The sequence below is a fragment of the Panthera pardus genome, unplaced genomic scaffold (genome assembly GCF_024362965.1).
Source record: "Panthera pardus isolate Hobbes unplaced genomic scaffold, ASM2436296v1 HiC_scaffold_22, whole genome shotgun sequence".
NCBI lineage: Eukaryota > Metazoa > Chordata > Mammalia > Carnivora > Felidae > Panthera > Panthera pardus.
In genome coordinates, this window is record NW_026526788.1 from 70,016,819 (window position 1) to 70,027,876 (window position 11,058).

The following is an 11,058-nucleotide window of genomic DNA, read 5'->3' on the forward strand; positions in this document are numbered from 1 at the left end:
ATTTTATATATTTACATAAATTTGTGTTTATTAGATAAATATATACTTATATAAGCATATATTTGCTATTTAAATATATTTTATATATTTACTATAGATATTTATATTTTTATAATAAATATAAATTTAAATAATATATTTTAAATAAATATATGATAAGTATATAATATCTTTAATAATATATAATAAATATATAATGGTGGATTTTAAATACATGTTTATATAAATTATATATATAAGCTATATAAAATATATTTTATAATTATTATAAATAAATTATTATATATTATAATTATTATAAATAATTATAAATATTATAAATTATAATTATTATAAATTATTATATATACACTATATAAAATATATTTTATAATTATTATAAATTATGTATACACTACATACATATATATATAAATTTTAAATCTTTATAGGTAAGAAACCAAGACACCTCAGTAAAAGAAATACAAAACCATCCATGTCAAACTGTCAGGCAACCAACAATGTGGGTGGACACATGGCTTTGAAGCCCATTTTTGGTTGGAAAGTCTACACCAAGAGACACCTGGGTGGCTCAGTTGGTTAAGCATCCAACCTTGATTTTGGCTCAGATCGTGATCTCAAGGTCGTGAGATCGAGCCCCAACTTGGGCTCCGAGTGGAGCCTGCTTGGGATTCTCTCTCTTCCTCTCTCTCTGCCCTTCCCCCAATCTCCCTCTCTCAAAAAAAAAAAAAGTCTACACTGCAATGCTAATAAAAACTAACATTAGATAGATGGACAGACCTGGGCCACCAGGCCCTAAGCCCCTGATGGGATGAGCTAAATCCTAACCCACCTCATAGAACTCCTTGCTTCCACTTCTTTCTCAGGGGTGAGCCAGCAGCCGGCCCTCTCTCCCTCCCCAGTGTTCTGCCTGCAACTGAATCAGTTGGGATGGTGGGGCTTGTTAGGAAGATTCTGCCTTGGGGCCCCTCCCGCACAAGGGCTTTCTTCCCAAAAGGAAGCCTCGGGGCGATTCCAAAGTTTCCCCACCCACGACTCAACTGATTTTGATTCAGTAGGTCCAGGGTGTGGCCCTGGAATCTGCATTCTAATGGCCACTCCCAGATGATTCCACTACATGGGTGAGGGACACTTAAGGGGCATCACCCCCAGGGTTACAGGGGGAGGCACGTGTGTCTCCTGAGACGCTGCAGAACACGCAACCTGGGTAGCTTAGTCGGTTGAGAGTCCGGCTCTTGACTTCAGCTCAGGTCATGATCTCAGAGTTCATGGGTTCAAGCCCCATGTCAGGCTCCGTGCTGGTAGTGCAGAGCCTGCTTGGGATTTTCTCTCCCTCTGTCTCTGATCTTTCGCTGCCCGAGCGCTCTCTGTCTCTGTCTCTCTCTCTCAAAATACGTAAATAAACTTTAAAAAATAAAAAAGGCTACTCTATGACCCAGCAATTGCACTACTAGGCATTGATCCAAGGGATACAGGAGTGCTGTTTCGAAGGGACACATGCACCCCCATGTTTATAGCAGCACTATCAACAGCCAAAGTATGGAAAGAGCCCAAATGTCCATCGATGGATGAATGGATACAGAAGATGTGGTTTATGTATAAAATGGAATATTACTCGGCAATCAAAAAGAATGAAATCTTGCCATTTGCAACTACATGGACAGAACTAGAGGGTATTATGCTAAGTGAAACTAGTCAGAGAAAGACAAATATCATATGACTTCACTCATATGTGGAATTTAAGATACAAAACAGATGGACAGAAGGGAAGGGAAGCAAAACTGATATAAAAGCAAGGATGGGGACAAACCATACGAGACTCAAATACAGAGAACAAGCTGAGGATTGTTGGAGGGGTTGTGGATGGGGAGATGGGCTTAATGGACAAGAGGCATTAAGGAAGACCCTTGCTGGGATAAGCACTGGGTGTTATTCATAGGGGTTGAATCATTGGAATCTACTCCTGAAATCATTATTGCACTAAATGCTAACTAACTTGGATGTAAATTTAAGAATAAATAAATAAATAAAATTTACAATAAAATAAAAAAGGCGTGTGCCTTACATAATCTCCCCAGAGCAAAGTGCGTGGGACAGACCCTCCTCACTGCCCACCCCCAGCCACACCTACACCCATCCTCAGTGCCTAATGCCACTTGTGACCTCTTTCCTTCCAGAGCTGCCCTGGATGTTCATTCCAATCCATTTCTAGGTGGATGAATGTGAGCAAAGGTGGGGCTGGAGGCCACAGAGTGACCCAGCTGTCCCTATGGGGTGGCCCTGTGCTGAGCCATTTTAAAGCCAAGCTGTGGGCCTTTTCAATGTAATCTTGTCTTCTCGACAGTTAACAGGTTTCTCTGAGTAATCAATGTCCACTTAGGAGCTGTTGTGGACACACACACATACACACACGCACAAATACAGGATCTAAAACCCTTTCACAAGAGCTTATGACGTGGCTAAAGGAAGGAAAACTGACATACTGCTCTTGTTTACCTGATGTCATTTGAGAAGGTACTGTTCTGTAGGTTTAATTTTAAAATGATGTTAATCATCATCTTCCCAAAGCTTGCTAACACGTTCTCGCCTTCTTAAACTCTTCTTACTCGGGTCATGGCTCTGGGCATTCTTTCGCCACTCTGTGTATTTCCTAAAGAGTACTGAAACCCAGAAAACCCCTTCCTCCTACACAAAATGCTCCCGGACTGCTTGCGTTTATTCTGTGGGCCGGGAAAGCAGATGACGCAGCTTGTTCTAAACATACATAAACTAGGGGCACCTGGGGGCTCAGTCGGTTAAGCGTCCGACTTCGGCTCAGGTCATGATCTCACGGTTCGTGGGTTCGAGCCCCACATCGGGCTCTGTGCTGACAGCTCAGAGCCTGGAGCCTGCTTCGGATTCTGTGTCTCCCTCTCTCTCTGTGCCCTCCCCCCCCCCCCCCCACTCACACTCTGTCTCCTTCTCCCTCAAAAATAAACATTAAAAAAAAATTTTTTTTAACCTACATAAACTAAGAGTTAATAGGCTACAGGTGTGAGAGATTTTGTGACCGAAGCCCATTAGTTTCCAGCCCAGGGTTCCATGACATTGATGTGGGATGCCCAGTTATCTTGATGGTGATGTGTGTGATATTGTCACCTGCTTGCCTGTTGGCTTCCAAATGTGTTCTGGGATAGGTGACACGGCCAGGAAAGTGACTGGAGGCCAAGTGCAATGACTCCATCAGAAAAATTAGAGAACAATTAACTACCAAACTGCCCAGTGTGGGCACGCCCCAGAGTCTTACCACAGCTTTGTAAGACCAGGGCCACCGCTCTCCCTGTGTTTTGGATCTGGAAAGTACAGCACAGAGAAATTAAATAATTTATTCGTGGCTAGCACGTGACAGAGCCAGAATTTAAACCAGACAGATTGCCTCTGGAGGCCGCAAGCCGAACTCTACACCACGCCAAAAGCCTCCTGGAGGAGGAGGTGGCTTGAGATCAGAAAGAGGATAATCCCTGGGGCGCAGTGATGTAGACAGGGGCGAGCCTGGAGCGCGCTTTCCCAGCGAAAACAGGGAATGTGTGGAATGACTCAAGTTTTCTCATCCGGCACTGATTTCAATCATATCCATTCATCTTCTGGGCCTCTCGCCCAGGAGAACCTTAAAAGTCCACACCGTATGTTCCAGGAACCAGGAGGATTCTCTGGAGGCTCCCGTCATGACTGGTTAGCATTTTTTACACCTCTCCTTTTAGATGGCCATCTGGCTCCGTATAACATTCTAGTTAACAAGCAATTAATGCACAGCTCCAATGACACAGGCTGTTTAGGCTGGTCCCCGGGATGGAAGATGAGTAATAAAGAATCCTTGACTTTGCAAGCCTTGTCATCAAGTGGGGGTAATACACACATAGAGAGAGAGAACTACAAGGCAAGTCCAATGAGCCTAAATCCTTGGTTAAAGTACAAATTCAGTGTCAAATGAGTAAACAAATTTAAAGACTAATCCTATAGAATAGCTTTGGGAAAAGCTTCATATGAAGGGTGGCTTTTCTTTTTTTGCAGGTGCAGGGGGTGAAACTTTATATCCGGCCAAACCCCCAGTGGACAGCCATCACAATATAATTGGCAGGACCAAAAGAGTTCTCAAGGTCCTGTAGAAACCCTGAATCGTTAGGCATTTTGAATTATCCCCTTTGAATTATCACCATCAGCACTTTCTGAGTACTTCTTGGATTCAGGGGACAGAGCCAAACACCGGTGATATTAACAAGAATAAAATATGTTACCTCGGGGAGGTGATAACCTAATTAAGGATATGGGTGTAAAAATTGCTTAGGGGTAAAAACTTCCCAAATAGGATTGAGATATATATTCACACAAAAACTTGTCCATGAATATTCATAGCACCATTATTCATAGTAGTCCAAAAGTGGAAATGTCCATCAACTGATGTAGGAATAAGATATGATATATACGTATAATGGAGTATGATTTAGCTATAAAAAGGAATGAAGTATGGATGTGCACTACAACACGAATGAACCTTCAAACGTTATTCTAAGCGAAAGAAACCAGTCACAAAAGGGCCTATATTATATGATTCTGTATATAGGAAATTCCCGGAATAGACACGGTGACACAGAAAGTCGACGAAGGGAGGAGGGAAGATGGGGGATGGTGCTTACGGATACCGATGGCGTTTCTTTTCGGGGCGGTGAACATTTTTTTGTTGTACAGCTCTGTGGATATACTAAAAACCACCGGATTGTACACTTTAAAAAAAGGTAAATTTTGTGATATGTAAATTACATCTCTATAAAAATATATAAAAATAAATTTCACTCATAGATTCTAAGTGGGGTGGGGAAGTCGGATGCCAAGGCATCCACCCCCCAACCTCGAAGATAGGCTTCATTTATAGTTAATGAAGAATAAAGGCAGGAGCAGTCTTCCCCATGGACTGATTTAGCAGCCTTTTCTAACACATTACTTCATGTGAAGATGGTAAGGGCACCCCCAGTGTAAGAAACAGTGGATTACCAGAGTAATAATACTCTTTAAATTCCTTATAGGTGATAATTCTTATTATCATCCAATCTTAAAATGAAAGTACCTCAAGGACCAGAGAACCTGCTTGTACTGCAAAGACCAGAGAACCTGCTTAAAGACTCATTCGGACTAAGGTGTAAATAGCTATACGAGTCTTAGAGCAGAAAAATGGTGGAAGAGGACAGGAGGGCACCCAGTTACCTAGAAGGGTCAGATATGCAGTGCCAGACCACAGAAAAAGAGGAAAGATACCGATAAATCATCCAAGACAAACTATTTCTCAATTTATCAATAGCCGAGTAGTTCTCGATACTGTCTAAAGGAGCTAAAAGTTATATGCCCTCCTCTAAAGACTTCCAGGAATTGTTTTGAAAACATAACTGCCTTTTCGCTCAGAGTCATATGTAGGACTGAAAGGATTTCTCAGGCTCGAAAGAGAGGTAACTCCTTGATCAAATGTGATTTGCCTTATATACTAATCTGATCCGGTTTTCTCACAAACTGTCTTGCAATCCCCTTATTTTACCACCACCCAAAAAAAAAAAAAAAAATACACAAAATGTAACACTATAGGAGAAAGGTCTTCACAGAGCCTGAACAATGACCCAGTCGTGAGGGCCAACTAGCAGGTGAGAAGCTCAAGCAACGAGCTAAGCAGAGGAGGAGTAGGGCTTGAAGTCATGGGGGAGATTTAGGAAGGACTTGGTCTTAACCAATTGCAGACGGCTAGCAAGCTGCTGCCGGCTCAAATCAGCCTGCATGCTGTAATCCCGCTTTTCTTTAATTAATATCTCACACTTCCAAACAAAGTGGGTGAAATCGTGGAGAAGTCTGCCAGGAACCCTCTCGGCTTACATAAGCCAAACTTGAGCTGGGCTGCGGATTTATTAGGCAGCGCTGTGAACATTTTTAATGCGGCATTTATTTACTGAGCTGTATAAATAGATTCGATACTAGCGTCACCATCAGTTTAGGAAAGATGCCTCCCTTCGCACGGTCTTGCGGTGGCTGTGAGGCGTTTGTACGTTATTCGGGGCTTCGGAGCATTTTCGTGGCCACCCCCGCCTCCCGCCATCCTTCTCCCATTTTGCTGACTTTGAGAACGGAGACAACAGCCCCGATCGTTGAGACTGTACCACAGCTGCCTGATTAACTCTCTATGGTCCAGGAATTAAAGGAAAAGTAAGAGTAGAGCAAACCCCAGCGCTGGGAGCACTTTTCATGGAGCATTTACTCACTCGGCAAACGCTCGGCCCACAAGGTCCAGCCTCCAACCAAATGCCAGCTCTCTCCGTCTCTCAGGTGCTGATTGCCCATCCGTGTCTCTGCCTCACGTGGTACCTAATTCCTCTGTGGCCGGTCCGTCTATTAAGGGTAGTTGTCAATCTATATGTTATTCCCCTTAAGTCTTGATTCTTTGCAAGCAAGCTGTATCTTGATCACTTGTATGTTGTTAGGGTCCTTAAGAGTGCTCAGAATAATAATAAATGCATTTTGATTTTTTTTTTTTAACATTTATTCATTTTTGAAAGGCAGAGAGAGAGCGCGAATGGGGGAGGGGCAGAGAGAGAGGGAGACACAGAAACAGAAGCAGGCTCCAGGCTCCGAGCTGTCAGCACAGAGCCCGACACGGGGCTCAAACTCACGGACCATGAGATCATGACCTGAGTCGAAGTCGGCCGCTTAACCGACTGAGCCACCCAGGCGCCCCAATAAATGCATTTTGAATTGCGGTGAAATACAAGGTTACCGTCTCACGGTGTGAACTCCCCCAAAGTGCAGCTACAGGGCCCACGGGACACAACGTCTCCACTTGGTTTTGGTTACAAAGATGAGTTTTTAGGCCACGTAGGTCACAGACTCTTGGGATAAGAGAGTTCTGACGTCCGCGGTTAGCAAATGCCCTCTGCTGGGCCCTAAGTCAGCAAACAAGTGTTTATTCTGTGCTGCTTGATATAGGCTGGGAGCTTAGAAGCTGTAGAAGGTTCCTTCTTTATTCTTACAGTCATAGAAAGGAACGGAAAGAGGCTGGTTTTCATTTTTTGTTTTTGTGTTGTTCAACAAAGCGAGGTGCTGCACGGGGCTTTATGTATATTATTCCATTTAACCTTCCAAACAACCTTTGGGCTAAGTGCTGTGACTTTACACATGAAAAACCTCGTTTTACAGGTGAGAACGATGAGGCCCACAGAGGTTAAGTAATTGTCGCAAGGTCATAGATTCAAACCCAGGTTGGCCTGACTCCCAGACCCATGTGGCACAATAGGAGGCATGGTGTTTGGAGGAGTCCCACTGACCTGTCACTTAGCTGCTGTTTGACCTTGGGCCTAGACGTGTACTTCACCTCTTGGGCCTCGACTACAGCATCTGTAAAATGGAAATAAGGCTACCTTTTTGGACAAATGACAACTAATCTTTTAAGGAACGCTGGTAACCCTTAGGCCTATCATTCTAGATCCACTCAAGGGGATGTGACTAATCACCACGAGACAAGTGCGTAACATAAGAATGTATTTAAGTGCTGAAATCTACCACACAAACAGCAGGCAATGCAGGATTTCAGAGGAAAAAGAGGTGCATACAAGCTAACATCCAAGGCCAGTTGGAACAGACCAGGCTTAAACTGGAATGAAAGGGATGAATAGCATTTAGAAAGACGAGGGAGAAAGTAGGTTGAGCTCAGGGAGAAAGGTGAGTTTGAAATGAGCATGATAGTGAGAATGTCACTGCACATAATAATAATCAAAAATATCATTTATTGTGTGTTTGCTGTTACAGCAGGAATTGTGCCAAGCACTTTGTTGGCATAATTTCGTTTAATCTTCCCACTAATCTTGCAGATTACCTCTTTGGTTACCTCTGTTATACTCACGAGAAAACGGAGGAGCAGAGGAGTGAGGTGATTTGCTCAAGGTCACATAGTTAAGTTGCAGAAACGAGCCCGGAAAGAGGGCACACCTTGGAGAGAGGTTACGAGAAGTGTACAGAAAGCCAGGGTGATAGGCCTACGTGAGCTGATTTTCCGCACAGAATGTTGAGAAATGCAATACCTTAGAGATACCTCCTCCAAATTCCTAAAACTCGTCCTACCTTTTGATGGAACAGCAAATCCTTCTCAACTGATTTGACCTTTTCTGGGTATTGACTGTATCATTTTCGCCAATGTCAGTAGATTTCATGTTTTGTTTTTATATCCTGATGTGACCACGAAATCAAGGTGGTTTCCAATAGCCACTTTCCCTTTTGAGAAATTATCGTTTCTTCCCCTTTTTCAAGTTAATATCTAAAAAAATGTTTTTACTGATTAATTTGTCTATTATTCCACGTTGAAAGACAACAAGGAGAGGTTGGCTGGTCAATGAATGAGCAGATTTATTTCCTTAATCCAATCTGGCAAACAGCAGTCACATGAATCATTTTATAGAGAATATTTTACATGTCCTAAGGATTCTTTAGAGGAAGATAGCTCAAAGATAGAGATCTTTGTTTTATAGTCTAAATTTCTTTGAATTTCATTGTGTTTAACAAAGAGTCCTAAGTTTTATTATTACTGTAATATTTATAGATGCATTTCTCATGTGCCTATTGGCATTTTTTCCCTCTTTCTCTTTCTCCCACGCTTTTAACTTTCTTCTCTGCTCCTTGAGCTCTTTAACTAACAACCAGCTCTCTATGTGTTACTGTATCAGAAAATTTCTAGGCGGGAGGCTTTGGCTCTATCATATATTTGGTCCTGTGCCCCAAGCAATTCAAGAATTTAAAGCTAGACCTCTAATACAGAAATGACATCATAGAAGTCACTTTCTCATATCCCTATGCAAAACAGAATCATCAAAAGCTGTGACTATGTGGTTTGGGGGGTCAAGAAGTGATCTGGCTTCAAATTAATCTACCTTCAATCATGGGCCCTTTTTGGTTCAGAAAAACCCACTCTTTGGGGGGGGGGCGCCTGGGTGGCTTAGTCAGTTAAGCCTCTGACTCTTAATTTTGACTCAGGTCATGATCTCATGGTTCGTGGGACTGAGCCCTGTGTCGGGCTCTGTGCTGACAGTGTGACAGCACAGAGACCCGCTGTCTCTCTCTCTCTCTATATATATGCCTGGCTCTCAAAATAAATACTTATTAAAAAAGAAAAACCCACTCTTTAGATGACCATTAGTTTGAAGCATCCATTCCTACTTTTATTCATCCATAGTGGCAAAGATTCAGTTGACCTGTCACCCAACTTCACGGCGTGTCTGTTGTGCCTTCGAGGTTGGGCATCCCAACCATTGGCAGGAGTTTGTGCCCAGAGCGCCTGGCAGGAAGAAATCACTCGAAGACTCAGTAGTCACCAGGTGAGGTTGCCACTATCACACGCTGTGTTGACTTTCTCGAGACACCGGTAATGAGAAGCCAAACTGAATACCCTGCACAACCAGAAGTCTTTTCAGATGGGAAAATTGTTGATCCTGTGGCCCTCGGTGTGAAGATTACTGCCTGGACAGGAAGTAAAATGTGTTGAAGGTCAGCATTTAGGGGCGTCCGGGTGGCTCAGTTTGTTGGCTCTTGGTTTCCGCTCGGGTTACAATCCCAGGGGCGTGGGATCAAGACTCTCTCTCCCTCTGCCCCTCCCCGGCTTGCGTGTGCACTCTCTTTCTCTCTCTCTCAAAAAAGAAAGAAAGAAAGTCAGCATTTAACAATAATCACTGCCCTCACTCTGAGGAATACGTATGCACAGAGGAAGGTGAGGCAAGGCAGTGAGAAGCACCCTCCCTGTATCCTCTCCTTGGGTGCCCAACGCCCCCTGCTGGCCTCGTGTGGAAATTCAGCCACACAGTCTCCAGCTTCGCTACTTGAGTCCCGGTTGGGTGGGGGCTGCCTAGAGCAAGCTTAGCCAATTGCTGTCAACTCACCTGGCACTTGAGGGGGCCCCATATTAAAATACTTAACCGAAGCATCTTAATAGAATATAAATCTATTACAAAACCGCATGGAAAATTACGCAGGTAGCACTTAATTTTGAAAATGACCGGCAAGTGCAAAGGAATCGTGCAGCCTTTCTCCATACGTTAACCGCTTTGCGTTTCAGGTCTGGAAATGAAACCAAACTTAATCATTATGGCAGGACTGAATGGCAACATGTCTATGTGTTCAGTCCTTATGTCGATTCGTTTCCAGATTAGCATTTGCCAAGAAACATAGAAAGCTTCACTTAAGATGGAAGTCACAGTCCAGTGCAACTCGACCAATGTGTATTGAATACCTACTGTGTACAAGACACCCTGAAGCTATAAAAGTGGATGAAATACAACCCTTCTTTCTATTGCCATCTCTGGCGTTGCAAATTGTCAAGGTGAGCACCCACCTAGAAACACATGGACTGAAGATGGGGGAAACAGAAATCGACGTCAAAGCTGAAATCCCTTCCTTAGTCCCAAATTGATGATCAACTTCAACCTGAAAGTGGGGGTTAAGATCCAAGGTTTTGGGTTTTTTTGTTTGTTTGTTTGTTTTAATTTTTTTTTTAATTAAAAAAAAATTTTTTTTTTAACGTTTATTTATCTTTGAGACAGAGAGAGACAGAGCATGAACGGGGGAGGGGCAGAGAGAGGGGGAGACACAGAATCGGAAGCAGGCTCCAGGCTCTGAGCCATCAGCCCAGAGCCCGACGCGGGGCTCGAACTCACGGTCGCGAGATCGTGACCTGAGCTGAAGTCGGAGGCTTAACCGACCGAGCCACTCAGGCGCCCCATTTTTTTTTTTTAATTTTTTTAATGTTTTATTTATTTTCGAGAGACAGAGCACGAGTGGGGGAGGGGCAGAGAGAGAGAGAGAGGGGGAGACACAGAATCTGAAGCAGGCTCCAGGTTCCAAGCTGTCAGCGCAGAGCCGGATGTGGGGCTCGAACCCATGAACCGCAAGATCGTGACCTGAGCCGAAGTTAGATGCTTAACCGACGGAGCCACCCACGTGCCCTAAGATCCAAGTTTTAAATGCTCTCTAACCTTGGTAAATCCTCTAAGTTTCCAATCCTGGGTA